Source organism: Nannospalax galili, unplaced genomic scaffold, assembly GCF_000622305.1.
Source record: "Nannospalax galili isolate Female #2095 unplaced genomic scaffold, S.galili_v1.0 scaffold846, whole genome shotgun sequence".
NCBI lineage: Eukaryota > Metazoa > Chordata > Mammalia > Rodentia > Spalacidae > Nannospalax > Nannospalax galili.
Window position 1 is genome coordinate 3,138,251 of NW_008356458.1, and position 22,028 is coordinate 3,160,278.

The 22,028-nt window shown below is 41.1% G+C and overlaps 1 protein-coding gene across 17 annotated transcripts in view; it reads left to right on the plus strand.

Moving 5' to 3' along the window:
- The first annotated feature begins 9,236 nt into the window (after positions 1-9,236).
- Itpr1 (inositol 1,4,5-trisphosphate receptor type 1) overlaps positions 9,237-22,028 on the plus strand; it is a 376,735-nt gene continuing 363,943 nt past the window's right edge. For 12 of the 17 annotated variants that reach the window (XM_029556903.1, XM_008854568.1, XM_029556904.1 and 9 more), the window contains exons 1-2: positions 9,237-9,492; positions 10,330-10,406. The gene's annotated coding sequence lies outside the window, so the exon portion shown is untranslated. The remainder of the gene's footprint in view (positions 9,493-10,329; positions 10,407-22,028) is intronic. The other 5 variants (XM_029556906.1, XM_008854576.1, XM_029556908.1 and 2 more) reach the window with 1 other exon arrangement.

The following is a 22,028-nucleotide window of genomic DNA, read 5'->3' on the forward strand; positions in this document are numbered from 1 at the left end:
ACAAAATAAGACATATTCCTTTAAAAAGTACTTTTCAACCCAAGGACTTTATAATGTGAGAAACTCTCCTATCTAACACATTGCTCTTGTCTAATCCTTGCACCTCTTGGCCAACCTAGTCCCAGCCTTCCCTTGTCAGTCTGTGGTGATCACTAATCAAATGTCTACTTATAGTTATTTAATAAAATGACTTCGCTTGAAAGGGGCAAGCTTATGTTAATAAAAAGGACTGTATGGGGATAGGGATGTAGTTCAGTTAGTTGAGTGCTTGCTCAGCATGGATAAAGCCATGGGTTGGATCCTTAGTACTGCATAAAACTGGGCATGGTAGATGTACCTTTAATTCCAGCTCTTGGGTGGTGAAGGATCAAGAGTTCATGGGAGGAAAATACTATGATGGTACTAGGTGAACAGGTAAGAGTTTGAAGGCTCATAGAATTATACTTGGGCATTTGATGGACATTTGGATTATTCCCACATTTTGTTTATTCTGAGTAGTGCTGCTCTGAACATTCATGTACAAGGTTTATGTGGATGTCATGTTTTCATTTATCTTGGGTAGATATCTAGAAATAAAATAATCTAGGGATTTAGACTCCCTTTTATGTGTGTGTGTTAGCTTTCTTAAATCTGTCCTGTCTAGGACAAATAACTTAGTACTATTGAGTGTATCTTAATAACTTTCTGAAATGAATGAATTTGTCTTAACAAATATAGCTGAATATTAAAAAACGAGGTTTTTTTTGTTTAAACTGTATTATGGCCTGAATGATAACTTTATATGGCCTTTAGAGACATAGATATCCCATACAGATAATGATAAGAAATATATTGACTCCACATGGTTATACAATAAATACATAACAAGTATCCACTGTGTCCCAGGCACAGTGACAGGAACTGGGGCACTTATGGAATTAAAAGATGAAGGATTGGAATAATTTCGGTCTAGGGATAATGTTGACTTTAACCACTGAGCTGTCTCTCCTGCCCCTCAGAAGGTGTTTTTTTTTTTTTTTTTAAAAAAAAAAAACTCCATCAGGATGTAGTCCTGGACATATCTCAGCTTGGAGCCATGACCTGTCATCATCCAATTCTTTGTTTTAAGTTGATTATTCCAATTTCTCTTTTTGAGACAGGGTCTCACTGTAGCCCCAGCTGGTCTAGAATTTGATATGTAGACCAGGCTGGCCTTGAACTCACAGAGGTCAGCCTCCTCTGCCTCCCAAGTGCTGGAATTAAAGGCGTGTGCCACCACACCGGCCTCAGAAATTATTTTAAAGTCTACTTGTGTGTTCTAAATTCTGCTTTAATCTCTTTATCGTGTACCTTGTGGGTATTAATATTTGCCAAATACACATCTTTAATAGTCTGTCTCATCTATAAGCAGAAAGTTTTTGGTACTTCCTGAACAAGATTCCTAAGAAAATGATGGAAGACCAGGAGGCTCCTCATCAATAGCAATTGATTTAAAACAAATTATACTTTTTCCTCATTTCTCTGATATTTTTCTGCTTCTAAAAACGAAATACAGAAAATAACATTTATAATTTAATGGCTGCTATTAAAACTTTACTTGTGGATTAGGAGTTTTTCCATAAAATATCTGAAGTGGTTTCCTATGTTACTTATCCTGGAGCATAGATTAACATGTCACTAGAATTATTATGGCTTCAAAACAGTTCAAAATAGGTTAGCATTTTTCCTTTCTCTCTACTTTTCTTTTTAATATCGGTGCCTCTTCCCTTGTGATATGCTCTAAAATAAGTTGAGAGGAAATAAAGGCTAATTTAATCTAAGAACCTAGTTTCTAATACTGATTCGAGGTCAAATCAAGCATGTTCTTCTTTTAAAAAAAAAAAGAGAGTGAATGTAATACAAAGATTTTTTTCTTTTTCTTTTTTGAAAATATTTTTTTTATTATTTTTATGTGCATGAGTGTATTGCCTGCATGTATGTAAAAAAGTGCACCTGTGTCATGCCCAGAGTTCAGAAGAGGGTGTCAGAGCCTCTCGAACTGGAGTTACAGGCCATTGTTAGCCACCATGTGAGTGCTGGGAATCAAACCTGGGTCCTCTGCAAGAGCAACCAGTGCTTTTAACAGCTGAGCCATCTCTTCAGCCTGTTTTTTGTTTTTTTGAGACAGTCTCCCTATAGCTCCAGCTGCCCTGGAACTCACAGAGATCTCTTGCTTCTTCCTCCCAAGTACACCATACCCTGTTCTGCAAAGATTTTTTAAATAGCAGCTTCTCTTCCTACTTCAATAACAAAAGCAAGATGAACTTTTTCACCTTTTCTGAAAACCAAACAACTTCTCAAATAACATACAGATTAAAAATAATTGGCTAAGTCTTGCCAGAATTCTTTTTTATGAAAGAGCAAATACATTTACTTTCTACTAAATGAAATCTTTTCATTCTGCTTTGTTCCAATGTTTATTCCTGTACAGACAAAGTTGAATATACAGAACCTTGGGGGGAAGCGGTCTTGCTTTTCTGTCAGTGGGATAATTTTGAAAATAATCATTGTTTTCTTTTAAATACTATATTTTCAATGTTAAAGTACATGCACTTGTTTTCTTTATGCATTTGTTTTATGCTTTTTCTCTTTACAGAGTGGCTCAATTGCCTCAAGGACAATTTCTTCTGTTTCTTAATGCAGTCCAAATGTTGAGTCAGGCCTAGATTTTTATATATTTACTTTCTTCTTCTCCCTCCTTCTCTTTTATTCCTCTTATTTTTTCTCTTCTGCCTCCTGAGAGGTCATACAATCTCACATGTACAACACAACGAAACAAAAACAAGACTTTGTTCTGAAGGAAAAGTTGACTCGAGAGACTGCTCAGACATTCCCTCCTTTGCTTGCTATCTACTCAACATAAATGTTTCGGTGACATATAGGACTGTCTTGATAATACATAATATGTGAATGGAGACCATAGGGTCTTGATAATATATAATATGTGAATGAAGATCTGTAGGAGTGGAGGCGAAGTCATTGAGGATGGCCAGAAAAGCCTATCTGGGCTGTTTGCTCAGTCATAGCTGGGAGATCTGCAGACCTGAAAACCAGAAAAAGAAACAGAGGGTATGGCATGAAGACCCAGCTGGTGGATACAGTCTCTGATTTAAAAGCAGCCAACCTTCCTATTTATGATCCTCTAGGCTTCATGGTTTAAATTCCTCTGGGAGGAAGATAGTGAGAAAAAGACAGACAGCAAAAATGCTTACATTTTACTGTCTAGAGTCCTCCCAGTGCCCAGCAGAGCACCTGGTAAAAGAGGGAACTACTCATTCAGCATCAGTTTAATACTAATAGCCCAGCACTTCATGAACCAAGCCCCCCGCCCCCAGTCCTACTTCTCTGTGCTATTCCTGCCTGACGTTTGTTGCGTCAAATGCTCCATCTGGATTGAACTCATAATACAAGTTACTCACATCCTAGAACTACTATTAGAGGGTAATAAGACTTAAAATCTGGAAACAAAAGAAATTGGGAACAGAATTTGCTTAAGTCTGTATACAGTGGTGTAGGACAGGAAGTAAAAAAAAAAAAAACTACAGATTCTACTTGATTGGTGACTGAATTAAGTAAAATTCAATGCCTGGGTTAGTGACTAGGTTTCTTGATCATTAACCTTCTTCGTACATAACTGCAAAACTCTCACAAAATGAAATCAAATATCTATAAATATTCATAGTATTTAACACATTAGACAGGTATGAATAAACAAATGTGTAATATTTTTAGGTTATATAGTTGGGAAACTTCTGAGATAGCATTTCAATACCATGAGATTTCACTTTGTGAAATCTTTGTCTGAATAAATTATTTCTGCTGGGCCTGGTGGCTACTGCCTTTAATTCCAGCATTTGGGAGGTAGAAGCAGGCAGATTTCTGTGAAATTGAGACCAGCCTGGTCTACATATCGAGTTCCAGGCCAGTTTGGGTTACAGGGCAATCCTGTTTTAAAAACAAACACACAACCCCCAAAAACCCTTTTGGGACTGGAGAAATGGCTCAGAGGTTAAGAGCTCTGGTTTTTCATGCAGAGGACCTGAGTTTGGTTGGTTCCTGGCACCCACATAGCAGCTAATCTGGTTCCAGGAGGATCTGATGCCCTCTTCTGGCCTCTGTGGGCATTGCATGGTATGGGTGCACTTACATACATGCAGGCAAAACACTCATACACATAAAATTTAAAAAATAAATAAATAAAAATTTTAAAATTATTTCCCCAGATGCTGCAAAATGATTATATAAACTAAAAAAAATTTTTTTCCTACATGGATTCCTGAATTCTTCTATAAAGAAGAGCTTTATCCAAATGTGCTGGCACATGCCTGTGATCCCAGCATGGGGGAGGCAAAGAATCTCAAATTCCAGGTAAATTGGGTTATATAGTGAGACTCTGTCTCAAAACCATAATGAGAACAAGAAAATTGCTTTGTGTGTCCCGTTTGACATCCAGATTTCATTTCTGCTCAAATAGCAGGACAAAGCAATAAAACATTTCAAGTTTCCAGTTTCTACTTCAGCTATTTAGGATGACAGTGTTGCAGGTGGCAGGCAGGAGACGAGGGTGGATCTCTTAGTTCATAGTAAACCCCTGGATCTGAATGCATCTCAGGAAAATAATGTGTAAGAAATTAACAGGTTTTATTCACTTATGGGATTCCATTCAATGTTGACACTATTACCATCAGAGACAGTATAGCTGCCATTTCCATGTGGAATAAAGTAGCAGTGACTGTTAATTTTTGCATTTTTTTTCAGTGTATGCTAAACAAATACTCTAGCACTGACCTACAACTCTAGCCCAGTTATCATTTGTAGCTCTTATGCTGCCTGCCTGATGTTGTCATTCATACTTTCTTCAAGTTCCATCTAGACACAAAGCGGCCAGCAGCCCCTTTTACATTCCACAGATAGGACAGCAAAAGTAGTGTCTCTAACTATTGATATTTTCTCTTAGCATTACAGGGTGCCCAGAGTCTGGATTCAGAAACACCTTACTTTTCTAAGCTCCATATGAAATTGTTCTCTTCTGTTATTGTTTGAATAGCAGCTCTATTTTCCCATCAAAGTAGAGGGTTACATGTCTGCAGGTTATTTCTGTTGCCTACTCTTGGAGCCCAGAGAGTTAATGACCTTCTGGCCAATGATAGTCGATCACACCAGGTAATAACAAGCTAGCACCAAGATATATCAGATTCTATGGTTTGAGTGTCAGACACTGTTTTGCTATTTAAGGGCAACTTGGAGAAGCTATTAACTAAAACACTCAGATCTCGTTGAGTCTGATAGTCATCTTGGACTCAGTGATGGGAATAGCACTGCTCCAGCAAGCTGGCATTTGGTTTGGGGCTGAGTATGGTGTCAGGATAAATCATTATATTTCTAGCCTTGGTGATTAGCATCTCTTGTTTTGGTAAAGCTCAGGTGAGCTTTGAAACCTCTTTCACATCCTATAACTCATTGACTCAGTGAGTTGGCAGGGCAAGGATTAGTGGCATTATTCACACAAACAAGGAATCAAACAGCCTGGATATTGAGGGTGTAGCTGAATGTCAGCTCTACTTTTTCTGATCCCTTGACATATCTTGCTTTCTTTAGCAGAAGAGCACCTGAGGGTAGACTTCTCAGCAAGAATTTAGTCTCAGTTTTCAGCTGTGTACTGCTGATAAAAAATGTTTCTATTTGTGGCCGGGTGTGGTGGCACATGCCTTTAATCCCAGCACTCAGGAGGTAGAGGCAGGCGGATCTCTGTGAGTTCAAGGGCAGCCTGGTCTACATAGTGAGTTCCAGAACAGCTGGGGCTCCAGGGAGACCCTGTCTCAAAAAGACCGAAAAAAAAAATGTTTCTATTTGTAGGGCTTCTCTGGAGTAGACTGCTGTGCTAGTTTTGGACTTTCTTTAGACTCACCATATAACACTGCCTTGATTATGATTCTGCAAAGCCACCTGAATTTCCTGAATGGGCATTTCAAAGATAAAGTCATAAATGACTATTTTTATGCTTGCTCACCATCTGTGTGTGTGTGTGTGTGTGTGTGTGTGTGTGTGTGTGTGTGTGTGACACATGTGTGTTCGCATTTGGAGGCCCAAAGTTGATGTTGGGTTGTCTTTGATCACTGTCCACTTTATTTACTAAGGCAAGGTCTCTCACTGAACCCAGAGTTTGCCAATTCCAGCTTGTCTAGCTGGCCAGCTTGCTCTGGGGATCCCATCTCTGCCTCTGAAGTGCTGAGATTATAGGCAGCAACCACCCTGCTGGGCTTGTACCTGGGTTCTAGGGATCTGAAGTCTGGTCCTCATGGTTTTACAGCAAGCACCTTACTCATGAGCTGTTTCCCCAGCCTTTGAGTTGTAACCTTAGGAATCAGATTTTCAGTTTTCTAGATGAACACTGTCCAATAGAATGTAATATGAGCTTTAGACTTACGTTTTAGCTTCCTAGTATGCACATTTAAAAATGAAAAGCAGGGAAAATTAACTTCAATAATGTAGTCCAATAAATCTCAGATATTGTAATTTCAACATGTAATCAATGTATGAATTATCAAGGTTTCTGTGGGTTCTTTTCCTAAGCTTTTGAAATTCACTATGCATTTTATAGCTACTTCACTTCTCAGAACTAGTCACATCTTAAGTGCCTAAATGGCTATCATTTGAGATGCGAGTCTAGAAAAATTCTTGCTGGGAAAAAATATAGCAGAGAAGCAACAGCCTATTTTCCTCTGCTTATAAAGAAGAACAAGTGTGCAAGCTACACCTTCATCCTTATCATCATCATCATCATCATCATCATCATCATGTGTCTGTTGTACATCATAAGAAACCTCTTTACATCACAATAAAATTGGCAAAATTACTTTTCTGTGGTCTAGCAGCTTTCAGATCTTGCCAGATATTTACTAGTACTATGTGCACATACAGGCAAAGAAAACACCATGATCTGAGCAGGTTAAAAGTCTTGCACACTCAGAAAATATGCTTATATTGCCCTCTGTATGACCGACACGTTATTAAAATGTTTTAACAAACTTTTTTTGCACATCTACAAAAATGTATAGACCAAAGAGTAAGTCCTTTTGAGTCAAGGGAAGTAAGGAATACAAATATAAATAAGACATGGTCTATTCCTTCAATGAAACTCTGGGAGAGAAGACAGTGGATAAAGTACGTAGGGGACTTGTGTCTGCTGTTTGGTGAGGACAAAAACTGGCTCTCAAATATGACTAAGTATTCTTTTGGAAACTCACATTCCAGTTCCAATGTTTCTGAGTTAAAAGTGCATGAAATAATTCCCCTTCTCCTTTACCAGTTATATTATCATAGACTGATTTGTTGAATTTGTTTAAGAAGGTGGAGTCAAAGATCCTTGGAAAATAGAACAAGCTGCTTTGATAGGGGTAAGGGATAGGACAGATATGAAGAGTACAGATTCTTTTGTGATGGCAAGTTTGGGGTTTTCTGATGAAGGAAGCTTGAGGCTTTAGATACTAGACTTAGAATTTATGTATCAGGCACACTGGCCACCAGTGTGTTAACATATGGGCCTTTGACTTCTCATGGGTTAAAGAAAAGATTCATTAATAGGAACTGATGAGATGACACACTTAAAGAGCTTAGCATAATGCCTGGCATACAATATGCACCCAATAAATGTCAGTAATTGTTAGCTTGGGCACTAAATAGGCTAATGATTATTAGCTATTTTGCTCCCTTCTGTTCTTAAAGTTTCATAAGACTTCAGACAAGACTCTTGTATTAAGCAATCGGGAAAGAAAGTAGGCAAATTCTAGTGAGCACAGTCTTCTCTAAGACTGCAAAACTGGGGCAAAGACATGAAAATGATTTTCCTAAGAGCTCAGAGGGTGCTCCTAAAATGAGGAGGGAGGGCCTTCAAGGAAGTGGTGGTGAATGTTCCAAAAGGCAAGGACTTAGTACAGTTACACGTTGATGCTGCAATGAGACTGCAACTACTTAAGTCTTCACATCATGTTGGGACGTTAACTAGATTCCTCTAGGCCCTCGGTCCTGCACCTGCCACGCAGGGATAATAAACCCAGAGTTGGTAGAACTCAATAGCATGATGCACTAAAAAAGTACACGAGGTCTGGGCTCAGTTAACACCACCATTTATCAGTATTATTACGATTGTTGTTAGTAGCAGATCTCATGTTGCAGCAGACACTGCCTAAGATACAATGATGCGTTTTGGCGTACCATCACGAACCAGCACCTGGCACAGTGCATGGCACCCATCTGACCTGGTTGAAACCCATTTCGCCCCAGATACACTACCCACCCCGTCCCCCGCCCGCACCCCCGCCGGAGATCCTTGGATCTAGTTCGCCTAGCCTGGAGGCACGCATCTCAGTGCGAGCGGGTGTTTGGAAGCCTTTCCTTTTCCAGTTCGCTGTTTATTTACTTAAGTATTTACAGCTTCCAGGAGCAGAGGGGCAGCTAGAAGCGGGGTCAGGTCTGAGGTCGCGGTTTGTATTTCTTTTCCGCCTGGAGATCACAGCACTGGCAAGTCCTGAGTTCCTTCATTTGTTCCTCTGAGAGGGTTGCATTTACCTCCTGTGGTGCGACGGGAGACACTGGCAGCTTGGATTCAGAAAAGCGCTCTCAGGCAACTTGCTTGTGTCCCCTCTTCCGTGGACAGTCCCACTCCCAGACTTACTGTTTCGTGCGAACACTAGGAGCAGCTTAAAGACAACCTTGCTCCTTTAATCCGTGACCGCAAACACTGGCGTTTTTGTGCCTTGGATTTCTGAAATTCTTGGCTCCTGGACCCAAGACGGGGGCAGTTAATCGTTAGTAAAAACTTCCCCAGAGATCCGAGCTCCAACTCCCTCTCCCGTCCCCTGGTGACACCTGGACTCCCAGGAAGTGGTGGGGACAGGCGAAGGGGAAGAGATCCAAGGGATGGGGGATGCCGGGCAGGGGTAGCTTTGAATCGCTATCTCCAAGCCTGCTTAATCTGGTCCTTAGACACGGGTTCCGAGCCCAGGCTGCCCAGCGGACGCCCCCCCCCCCCCCCCCCCCCCCCAAAAAAAAAAAAACAGGACATGATCGATTGAGAGCAGAATTCTTTACCCACCCAGGGCATTCTGGGACTTGTAGTCCCTTCTCACTGCCTCAGGCGCCCGCAGAACTTGGGACTTGGACTACATTGCCCAGGGAGCTTCCCGGCCTATATAAGCCACTGGGAACCGCTTCAAAGTGCAGTAACCATGTGGATGTGCTGCTGTTAGCGTTTCCTCAAGCCTGCCGGGGTGGGAGGAGAGGAGGAGGTGGTGGTGGTGGTGGAGGAGGTAGGGGGTGGAGAGAAAGAAAGCGCTCGCTGAGAGGAGGTGTGGGTGTTTCGCTTCCATCCTAACGGAATCAGCTCCTTCTTCGCGGACATGGGATTGCCCAGCGGCTGCTAACCCCTCTCTTCGTCCTGCTCCCCCAAACCGGCGTGGCTCCCAGGTCACCAAGGTAGCTGCTGGGGCCGGGCGGAGGGCTCTGGGAGTTGGCACTGACCCCCCCTGGGCGCCGAAGTTTTTGCCCTGCTCTCTGGGAGTTTGGTGGCTTTGTATGCACTTGGCATGTATTTTGGGGTTTCTTTCCTTGCGAGCAGTTTTGGGGGAGGTCTGATTTCAGGCTTAAGCAACCTCAAATGTCCTGGACTCCAGTGACCGGCTTTGAGAGACCCCCCCCCCCCATTCTGTACCGAAATGGCATTCCCTCAAGTTGGAAACTGTTGAAGCAGCTGCAGGAAATAGTGCCCCCTCTTGGGGGGGGGCACACACTTGAGGGGGTGTCATATATGAGCCTTCTCAAGGAAGCAATCTTTCTAAAAATGTAGCCCTGTCGCACTGCATGACTGGTGGAATAATGCATGCGTGGGGGCCCCTGTGGGGAGGGTTTTAAAAAACGGAAGAAAACCGGGGGAGCGGTGTGGGAAGAAGTGTAGACGAAGCTCGTGCCCAATGAGGATGCAGGTTCCGGATACTTGGCCTCCACGCGGGGAAACAAGTGCTTTGGGGCTCTGCCTAACACTTCTCTTAGTTCCAACCCTCCCGCCCGTTCGAAGTTTGTGCATGCTTGATCTTACCTTGTTAGTAACGCACTGGAAAAAAGCAGTTACTGGTAATCTTGGCGCAAGAGATCCCACCAACTTGGCTGCTAAGTTTGGAGGTGTCTGTGTGTGTTGGGGGTGGGGGTGGATCACTGCAGGGAAGGGCTAAAGAACATGAAAGCCTGGTCTTGGGAGCATTTCTGTTAGAGACCCTTGGGAGATCTACTCAGTCTTCTTTCTTTGTAAATATTTAGGAGCTGACTACCCAGGAGCAGGATTCGCATCCCTGGCTGGGCGTGCTTTTGCCTGCAGAGTGCCTGACCCGGGTCAGGTGAGTGTGGAAGCCGAATGCTGTAGTTAGTAGTGAGTTTTTGTCCCATGGTTATTTTAAATCCTCTCAAAGTAAGCAGGAATGGAAGTCGAGTAGGAAAAAGAAGACTGCTTGGTTCAGTATTCACAGTTGGTCATTGGCTTTGGGGAGCAGAGATCCAGTGGACAGCCACTTTTGTTGGTGGCTCAGAATTGAAGCAGACCGTTTTTTGAGGAGGAAAAAAAAAGCAGGCCATAAAATGGAACTGTAAAGGGGTGTTCCACTGCCAGTCTGAGAAGCATGCTGATGACTTAAATTCTAGATGTAGAGGTTTTCATCTGCCAAGATAAGTAAGCAAAAGTGAAATGTGTATCTCTTTCAAAAATAATCACTTTGTTTTTTCCTACTGTGGTCGTGTGCTTAATCAGAGTAGGTTGGATTGCAAGAAATGAAAGTGGTTGCTGGCAAATTGAAAGCATAAGTTAGTGCTTGAAAAATAACACAGAAGGATCCAGGTTTGACTGGAGCCACATGAATGTCAAGGAATCTGTGCCGGTCTTGTTTTGGTGCCTGTCCTGGGATAGGGGTTGAGGTCAGCATTTCTCTGTAAACAGCAACTCCCATTATGCTCCCCCTTACCCCTTACTGCATTTCTAGACAGTGAAGCATCAGCCAGTGCATAGACACCCCTGTGGTTCCAGGTTTGGTTAACAAAAGCTTTTTCATCCGAAACGGTCAGAAGCAGAGTATACGACGGGTTAATAAATAGGGGTAGGGGAGCAGTGGGCAGCTGGTTCTTGCTAACTTCTTAAACTTTCTAAATATTTAGCTGTTCCCTGGGCTACAATCTTTGGGCTTTTCTAATTAGAGAATAGAAGCCAGATACTTCATTTTAGTAGTGTAGTGCTTTTGTTTCCTGTCGATAAGATCCTCAGGGGTTCTGGTGGAGTGGGAAGCATTTGGATATGTAAGGTTAGTTCTTTCTTGGAGTTCTTCTATAGACTAATGGCTTTATGGGCTAATGGCTGTGTGGACTGAAGGTTGGGGTTAGTCCTCTCTTCAGAGTAAGCTGCAAGCAAGGAGAAACTGGTTCACAGACCCTTGTCTTCCTGAGTCCTAAAAATAATAAGACTGCCATGTTAGGTGTTTGGAAGCCAGATGTAGAGCTATGTATCACAGAAACTCTAAGATGTAGGAAAAGAAACTGAGGCACAGAGCGTATACTTGGCAGCAAGGTATAACCCAAGGCAATGATGCCTACTGCATTCTATGCCTGCACCTAAGTTTGTGGGGTGGGAAGGAGAGAGAGGAGCTAGGAAAAATAGTAAATGCACTGTTCTTAGTGAAATAACCTCTTACTTATGTCCTACCAGTGATGAACTAACTGTACTTACCTTGATGTACAAAGGAAATGATGTAGCCACTGACAGGGATAAAAAGAATGTATCTATTTGCAGAAGGGCTTGATGTTGGGCCGAATTCATTTTGGAAAGCTTAATGTTGAAAGCCTGAATCAGGATAGTAAGAAGGAAGGAAACCAAACAACACCTACTGTTGATGTGCAGTGTTAGGCTCTTATACTTCAAGTACATCTTGATCTTCATCTTTCACTTGAAGCCATTTGAACAGGGTGAATGGGTCAGATATGTCTCCACCTGAATAATTGGAGAGTTTAAAAAGTGTCAGTTTGATCTGTGGAATGTTGCTAGCTTGGTCTATAACCTCTAGTTTGCCTGGTGGCCAGTTGTGCACAATATCTTTCTGTTTTGTTTCTTTTGGTGGTTTTGATGTACACACTTTGTGAGTGTGAGTTGAAAGTACAGTCTGCTCTTTGACTCTATCAAATCAGAACAGAAAATCCTATCAAGGTTTTCTTTTTACCAGGCAGGGAAAGTTCCTCATGTTCCAAATAAATCACTCTGGCCTCTCCATTGAGACCCATGAAAGTCATTTGGGTAGAATTATCCATTCAAACAAGGTGGTTTCCCTTTGCCATACTTCCCTGAAAAATGGGAAATGTGGGGCTGGAGAGATGGCTCAGCGGTTAAGAACACTGTTGTTCTTGCAGAAGACCCAGGTTCAAATCCTAGCACCCATGTGGCAGCTAACAACTGTCCGTAACTCCAGGCCCAGGGGATCCGACAGCCTCTTCTGACCTCCGCGGCCATTGCATGACATGGGTGCACTTACCTACATGCAGGCAATACAAGCATACCCATAAAATAAAAATAATAAATAAAATAAAAAAAGAATGGGAAATGCAATGGTTGCTTGGAAGAATTAGATTAATTCCACAAGAAAGATCTGTTGACCTTGCCCTCAAAGTATTTTCAGCTATAAAACACCAGAATCTTCAGGTGGGGGTGGGGGACGGAGAGACACTCTGAGGCTAGTTCAGGGGTGTACAATGAATTGACTTTTTGAGAACAATTTACATGGCTTTTTAGTTAATAATGAGCTCATGGAATTTCTGTCTGACTTTTTTTTCTTTATACAAGCAGCTCTTTAAAAGCAAACCAAATGAAACAAATGAAACAACAAATACCAAATATGAACAACAGAAAAAAAAATACTATCAAAATAAAAGGAGGCCTGGAGTTGGGTTTCTAGGTCAAGATGTCCTTGGATACTTCTAATTAAGGAATCTACACAAGGCCAATGCCCCATCTTGTCTGTGGTTGATTTGATCTTTTAAAATAAAATGCCTTGCATTTGCAGATTTCTATTAACTAAAGTACACTTGGTTTTCTAGCTCTTTTTTTGCTGTTGTAGTTTTTGCAAGGTCCTTTTGATGAATGCAATTAGGCTTGAAGTCAGCAGTGTGAATGACATAACTTTTATGCCTCCTTCCAGTTGTCATAGTGCTGTGGTTCTGAAACTATTGCTAATGAGGAATGAACTGAATAAACTCATGAAACCATCACCTGTTAAACTGTGAGATTTCCTAGGCTGCACAGAGTTGAAGTCATGTGCTGTGATAAATGCATTGAGCAGACTTTCACGCCTGTTAAAGTTGTGAGTCAAGTGTTTTATATTGCTTGTTCAACAGATTTCTTGAGTACCTTCTATGTGCGAACTGTGTTCTAGTGCTTGGGATATAGCAATGAGCAATCATCAATAATCAATGAGCTTATTCCTAAGAGGCTGGAGTCCTAACTTGGGGGAGGCAGCCAATATATAAACAAGTGTTATAGTATGGCAGGCAGTAAATGCTTTGGAGAAAAACATAGGAAGGTAAGGATGAATGGAGACTAACAAGAGTGGAAAAGGACTGGAGAAATGAAACCCTGTGTCTTGAGGGTGGGAATGCAAAATATAGCTACTGTGAGAGAACAGTATAGTAATTCCTTAAAAAAGAATGAAGCATAGGGCTGGAGAGATGGTTGAGAGCACTGTCTGCTCTTGCAGAGAACCTAGATTTGGTTCCCAGCACCCACATGGCTGCTAACAACTATCCAGAACTACAATTCCAGGGGATCTGACACCCTCTTCTAGCCACTGTAAGCATTGCATGACATGGGTACACATATACATGCAGGCAATACACTCATACACATACAAATAAATAAAATATAAAAATGAAGCATAGAATTACCACAGGATGTGGCTTTTCCATTTATAGGTATATACCTAAAAGAATTCAAAGCAAGGACTTGCATAATCATGTTGAAAGCAGCCTCATTTTAGCCAAAATGCCAAACAAAACAAACGAAACCCAAAATGCTTATCGATTGATATATGAATAAATAAACAAAATGTTTATGCATTTAGTGAAATAACATTGAACCTTGCAAAGGAAGAAAACTCCCACAATGGGGACAAACCATGAAAAACCTGTGCTGAGTGCAATAAGCCAGCCATAGAGGACGCACATCTGATTCTGCTAGTATGTGGTCCCTGGAGTGGTCAGGTTTGTACAGCCAGAATGTAGACTGATGAAGCCTTAGAGGCTAAAGGAAGGAAGAGTTTGATTCATAGAGAGTTTCAGTTTGGAAAAATTGAAAAAAGTTCTGAAAATGGCTAATAGTGGCACATTTTATATATGTATCACCCAAATTAAAAATGAGCAACATGAGCCTGGCATGGTGGCGCACGCCTTTAATCCCAGCACTCAGGAGGCAGAGGCAGGTGGATCTCTGAGTTCAAGGCCAGCCTGGTCTGCATAGTGAGTTCCAGGACAGCTGGGGCTACAGGGAACCCCTGTCTCAAAAAGCCAAAAAAAAAAAAAAAATTAAAAAAAAATGAGCAACATGAAATAGGATGAAGGGTATTAAGGGAGTACTTAGGAATTGGTAGTAGACGGGGTTCTTTGCTGTGGTGATGTTTGAGTAGAGCTCGAAAGGAGGTGAGCTAGATAACCACGTCCATATCTGGGCAAAGAAGTCCAGAGTAGAAAGTGCAAAGGTCCTGAGGTGGGAGATAAGGTGAGGAGGCTGGGGTGGCTGTAGTTGGGAAAGAATGCCAGGGTGTGAGGTAGGAGCATAGTCAAGGTTCAGTGGTGAAGGCCAGATTTTACAGCTCAGCAGTCATCTGAGGATTTCTAAACTCTGAGCTTCAGTGTCCTTTTCAGCATTGCTGAACTTGATTGTCCTTTCTGTAGAGACTAGACAAGCTGAGAAGGTCACATACCAGGTGGGAACCTGATATGGGGGTATGTGGGAGGTAAGGGAGGTTGGGACTGGGGAGGAGAGTCAAGATTTCTAGACTTGTCTGGTTTGTCATGTGGCCTTACCTGGCATTAAAGTTCACTTAAGTAAGGAAGGGATCTTTGTTATGAAAAGGCGATTCTACATGTGATTTGCCCAGCAAGTTCTAAGAACTAAAAGGTGATCTCAGGGGTTCAAAACAAACCTTCTACCCTGTCACCACCCTGCCATCCATCAAATCTCATTTAGGGGAATTAGCTGAAGACAGACACTGTGTTCTCAGCGTCCTTGGGGAGTGAGAAGTTCCACATCACTAATTCTCTCTGATAACTCAAGTATACCCCTTTTCAGGGGCAAACCTAAAACAAATCTCAAATTGTGTCACTGTGTAAGATGCACATGTTCATTGTCAAAACACTAGGAAGTAAAGATAAGCAACACAGTAAAACAGTAAATCCATCCTAGCCATCCAAGATTTGGATTCTCCATAAGTAAAGATTAGGCATGTATTTAAATTTCACAGTCATACAGCCCCTTCCATTTGATATCTTACTTTCTATGTGTGAAAAATCTTGAATAGTCTTTCTTGTTAGTGACATCTGTATTTTAATTTTTCCAAAAGTCTGTTGCTCAGATGGAATTTTGAGTGCTGACATGAACTGAGAGAGAGAGAGAGAGAGAGAGAGAGAGAGAGAGAGAGAGAGAGAATTGATTTCATCATGATACCATCATTTGGTTTATTCTGTCCTTTCAAAAAAACTTAAGTGAAAATTGAAGCACTATTCACCTGTAAACTCTCTTATTATAGAAGAAAATATTAGTAATAATTTAAGTCTAACATTTCTTGTTTGTTCAGAATAACCTAATCCTGTGAGGTAGATAGGGTCAAGGTGTTTTTCTGTTTGCTTATGCTTAGTGTGTGCACATGCACATGTGTGCATGTCTGTGGGCATGGACCCAGAGGATGGCCTCAATTGTCACTCCTTAGAGCCATCCACCTTGTTTTCTGAGACAGGATCTCTCACTGGTTTGTAGCTCACCATGTAGACTAGGCTGACTGGCCAGTAAGCCCCAGGGATCCACCTGTCTCCAAAGCACTGTGATTACAAACATAAGCTTCACTACACACACACACACACACACACACACCACCTGTGTACGTTCTGGGGACTGAACTCAGATCCCCATGCTTGCAAGTTAAGTACTTTACTGACTGAGCTATTTCCCCAACCCTGTTTGCTTATACTTAAAGAGAAAACTTTTACCATAAAATATTTCAAGCATATATCAACATTAGCTTCTTTTTCAATTTTTATTTGTGTTTATATGCAAGTGTGTGTGCTTGCTTGTCTGTATGTGCACCAGGTTGCATTCGGGTGCCTGAGGAGGCCAGAAGAGGGCATCAGATACTCTTGAACTTCAGTTACAAGTGGTTGTGAGGCACCCTGTATGAGTGCTGGGAATCTTACCTGGGTGCTTTGCAAGAACAGCAAATGCTCTTAACTGCCGAGCCATCCATCTGTCCAGCCCCAACGGTGCTTCTTAATATACCAAATACACACTGTATTCAACTGTTGTCAATTCATGACCAATCTTGTACCATCTGTACCTTCACACACTTCCCCCTTTAGTTTTGAACTATTTTGAAGCCCATCTTAGACATACCAGTGACTCTGTATTTTATTCAGTATGTATGCATCTTTAGGACTTGGATTCTCTATGTAGATGCATAAAGAAGTACTTATAACTCTGTAGCACCTAGCTTCCTAAGTGGTTGCCTATTGAAGTGCTCAGGGAGGGAGTACTCCTGGCAGTCAGTGGCTATAAGCCAGGAATGCTACTAAACAGCCTAAAATGTATCATAATTTGGTAGTTAGATACAGAAGCTTGGTCCAAATCAGGTTCTTTTAAATATTATTTTTGCCAAATCTACTTTGTGCCCTACAGGCCATAGTATTGTTCTTTTCAAATAATCAGTAGTGCCCCTGTTGAGCCAATCCTGCATATGTCATGCTTTAGAAGTTAGTACCACTGTGAACTTGGATTTATACATACGTTTTATGCCTCCCTTTATATAGTTATTACTTGTACTTTTCTTCTCCTCTTCCCCCCTTTTTCCTTCCTCCTCCTTTCTCCTCCTCCTTCTTCTTTGCCCCTCCTGTTTCCTCCCCCTTTCTCCCTCCCTTTCCTCTCTCCTCCTCCCTCCTCTTCCTCTTCCTCCTCCTCCTCCTCTTGTGCCTCTCCTCCCTCCCCTTCTTTCTCCAGTTTCCTCTCTCCTCCTCTTCTTCCTTCTCCTTCTCTTCCTCCTCGTTTCTCCTCTTCCTCTTCCTCTTCCTCTTCCTCATCTTTCTCCTTTACTCCTCCTCCCTCATCATACTTCCTCCTCCTCCTCCTCCTCCTCCTGCGCCTCCTCCTCCTCTTCCCGCCTCTTCTTCCTCCTTTTATCTCTCCTCTTCCTTCTCCTTTGCCCCTCCTCCCTCATCCCTTTTCCTCCTCTCCCCCTCTTCCTCTTTCCACAGGGCTTTGTGTGAAGCCCAGGCTGACCCCAAACTTTTGGTGATTCTCCTGGCTCAGCCTCCTGCATGCTGGAGTTATAGTTGTATCCCCGCTATACCCAGCCTTGTAGTTATTCTTAATGATTCCAGTGAGAGAGTGGCTGTTTAAGCTGGTTCTTGAGACTTTTTGACACATCTTAGAAGTTTCTGTAACTTTCTTACTTTCTGTGTGACAAGTTGTTCCTGGCTTATCTTTTATATTTCTTGTCCCGGACCATGAATCACTTTTTTTCACCAAGAAGCCCTTGTTCTTTAAAGAGGAAAATAACATTTACAGACCTTTGCTTAGGGTCACATAAGCATCCTTGTCCTCATCTTGTAGGTGACGGAGCAGAGATTAAAATGAAGAAAACTTAGCACATGTATATTTCTGATAACAGATATTTCCCATGTTGTGTTTGACATATTTTTGCCCATTTCAAAGGATTCTGAACGTAATCTGAACTTTAAAAAATTTGGTCTGCATTTCAGCCTTAGTGGAATGGGCCTGATATGTATAAGTAGACATGGTATTTGCACCCCACTAAGAGGTGGGGAAGTAAAATTTTGGGCCTTGATTACATTTTTACAATGAAATAAGTCAAATAGAAGACACCCAACTTCATTGCACTGATGCAGATGAGTATTTTTTACCCAAAATGCTTAAGACTAAAAGTGTTTTGAATTTTGGAGAAGTTGCATGTATGTAATGAGGTATATTGGGGTTGGAACCCATACTTCATTTGTTTTGTATACATCTCCTGTGCACAGCCTGAAGCTAACCTTACATAATTCTTCAGTGATTCTGTGAATGGAAGTAGTTTCATGGTGTGGAATTCTTCGTGTCAGCACTCAAAAAGTTTTAAATTTATGATCATTTTGATTTGGATTACCATGGCTTAACCTGTACTTGAACTGCCCGATGGATATAGTTCAGTGGTAGAACATATGCTTAGCATCTGTGAAGGAGTACCCCAGCACTTTAAAAGAAAACATAAAACCCCCATGTATACTGTAATAACTCTGTTTACAACCCCCCCTACTCATGCACGCACAGGCATGCATGTGCACACACACACTATTGAGTTGTGAGTTTAGTATTACTCTTGCAGTAGGATGCAATCAAAAGTATGAGAAACACTTTTTTTTTTCACGTTTTTCCTACAGCAGCCTTGGCTTTACCTGGAAACTTGTTAGTAATTGTACACTCTCAGGTCTCATCTGGACCCACTGAATCAGAGATTACAGTTTATTTAGCAAGGCCCCCAGGTGGCTTGTCCCTGTTAATACATCGTCTGTCCTGGAACATGCCTACTTCCTGTTTCAGTGCTCATGTTTTTTTTTTTTAAATAATTTATTGAGAATTTCATACAGGCATATAAGCATATAAGGTCTTTTGATCAAATCCATGCCCACTCCCTCCCCTCCAACTCCTCCCATATCTCCACATCACTTTCTAAAAATTTAATTTAATTTTTTATCTTTTTAAAATTATTTAATAACCACATGATTAGAAGAAGCATTTCATTACAGCAGCATTGACATATTCAATAACAATTTTCTGAGCTAGGCTCCTTCTATTTCAAAATTGGCTGTAAATTATTAGGTTTACAGTTGAATTAATACAGTTATACAATATTGTACTCCATATAAACCCTATAAGACATAAAATTAAATGAAGTTTTAAACTTCAAAAAAGATCTCCATTTCATTATTAAAATACACAGTTTCATACAGAAAAATTCATTTGTAATACCTCTATGTATCTGATTATTACTAGTCACAGTCAGTTACTTTCTGAGATCTTGGCACTGGAGTATGGATATGAAGTCATCAGATAGATGTCAAATGTAATGTTTTTCACTTCTAATTAACATGAAGCAAATTTTTATACTTCTTCCTCAAATAAACATTTTTTATTTGATTTTTTGTGTGTATTTCATACAGAATGTCCCAAACAGTCTTATTGATCTATATACCCACATCCCAAATGGCACCCTCCCATAGCGCTCCCCGCCGAGCCCATATACTCTATCATGCCATCATACCTGTTACTGTCCACTGTGTTGTCAGCACCCGCAGCCATTCCCCAGAGTTTGTCCATCTACTGAATCTAGTCAGCCTGTCTAGAATTCCTTGTTTTAGGAAAATCAGCTCTTCCTCATCTAGCAGCAATCAGTTGCCAATATTCCTTTCGATAAGATTCCCCATCACTTTTTTTCTGATAACTTTATGTATTCTTTGTTCTTTTTTTTTTTTTTTAAATGGGGCTTTTTGCTATTCTAACATTTTCCCCTCTGAAGAGGTAACCCTAAAATCTTTTAAGGATTAGATAAGAGCTCCCAAATACTTTTGACATTTTTGACCTTTGGAACAGAGTATGTTGCTAAGAGGCCCAAGGACATTTTGGCTTTTAGAAACTGGCTACTTTTCTTTGGGGTCTTTTTTTTAAACTAACTGCCTAGGCAATTCCTACCTCCTATTCTTATCACACCAACCTCTGAGGAGGTTACCCAGCTTGCAGATAGGGAATTGGGATGCAGACTACTCTAGCTTCTTCCATGCTGAATAGGGACTCAGGGTGAGACAATTGGGGTACCTCTTCAGTTGGTCTATCTAAAAAACTCCCAAATTGCATAACTCTTATCTGTAGGGGGAAAAGAAAGTCCTTGGCTGGTGAATAGGAGATGTGAAGGAGAAGTAAAGGCAAGAGTAATTAGCATTACAAGTTCTAGACAGGGAACTAGAAAAAAGTCAGAACAGGGCAATTTTCAAATGTTCATATGAGAGTCCATTGGAATTTCTTGACTAGAGCTTCCAAAAGCATGCCTTTATTGGGTTCCTCCTCATTTTTCTTTTGTCTGCAAGGCTGGACTTGAGAGTGATGGACTCAAGATTTGCTTTCAGGTATTTTGATAGCTGTTGGAGTGGTAAGGATCAGTATCAGTTCCCTGTTGAAGGCTTCTAGATAGAGGGAGAAAACAAATTTGGTCATCATTTTAGAACAATAGTGGGTTGTCTCCCTTAGCTACAGGTGGGCACTATAGTATTACAGACCAAGATTTGAAATCTTACATCTCATTCAGGACAAAATCATCAATGAGAAATCACTGTCTAAATAACTTTTTATATGGACTTAAGCTTAATGTCTGGGAAGTGTAATCCCTTGAAGTCTTGAAGAAATATACTGATGACGTTACTCTGTGATTATACTTTCCTTTTGGGGGTTTAAGACGAGGATCTGTTCTTCAGGGGTCACATGGGCTTGGGAGGAGCCCCTGGCTCCTTTCTTTTATCAGTTCCATCTATGTGAAGATATGTCAAAGGTCCTACTCGACCATAGCTGGCTTCATTCGCTTGCAATCATGGAAGAAATGTTTCCAATCTGAGTTGACCCTCCTCTTTGTAGACTGGGCACTAATTCAAGTCCATCTGGTGGGGTCTCCATGGCCTCCCTGAACCAGAGGACAGGTGACTCACCACAGTTACAGGAAATTTAGTGAGATGTTCCATAGCCCCCTGAAACTTAGTCAACCTTGGAGGGCAAGGGGCAAAAACTATCCTTTATGTCCCTCTGACCAGATTAGCATAGGCCTCGAAGTATGGCTGTTAAATATCCAATAAGGTTAGTTCCACCAGTCTGGTACTTTTAATTACCATGTGATATGTAGATAAAGCTTGGGTACAAAAACCAAATTTTCTCAGAGAAACCTTGACTAGATATATGTTTTTTGTTCCTTAAACTAGTTGACTAAACTATGACCTTAGAAAATTTAAGATTACCTATATATTGTCTTTGTCTCATCCTTGATAAATCATAACAAACCTAAACAGACCTTCATCACTTGCTTAGGCTTTCTCATTTTTTCTGTCTATTTTGGAAAAAAAACTCCATTTTTTAACATCTTTTACATTCTCATTTTCTTCTTTAATAATTATAAGTCATAGTAACATTAACAAATAAATTTTCCATCTATTTTGAGAATTCTTTTCCTTGGGATACTAAGCAATGCTTATCCCCTTTTAAGGTTCTAGTTTCAAACCAATGAATTTACTGAGCTTACTGGATAACTGAGGGGTTGCTGAGGTGTATGAGTGACCTGAGAGTGTGCACACTGGAAAGCCTTTACCCAGCATGGGTCAAGCCTTCTCTTTCTAGCCTTCCCCAAACTCTATACTTTAGCCCTACCCAAATCTTGGAGACCATGTGTGATTAGGGCCAAATTACATACAATTGGCTAGGAAGAATGGCTGAATACTCTGCCCCTCCTTTAATGAAGGAGCACAACTGACAACAAGCCCAATTGTGACGATATTTAGCAATCAGGCACTGCTGTGAAGTCTCATCTTGTTAAAAGGACATAGAATTTAAAATGATTTGGTGCTAGGATCCACATAAGAGGGAGAACATACATCATTTTTCTGAGTCTGTGTTACTTCACTTAGTATAACAGTTTCTAGTT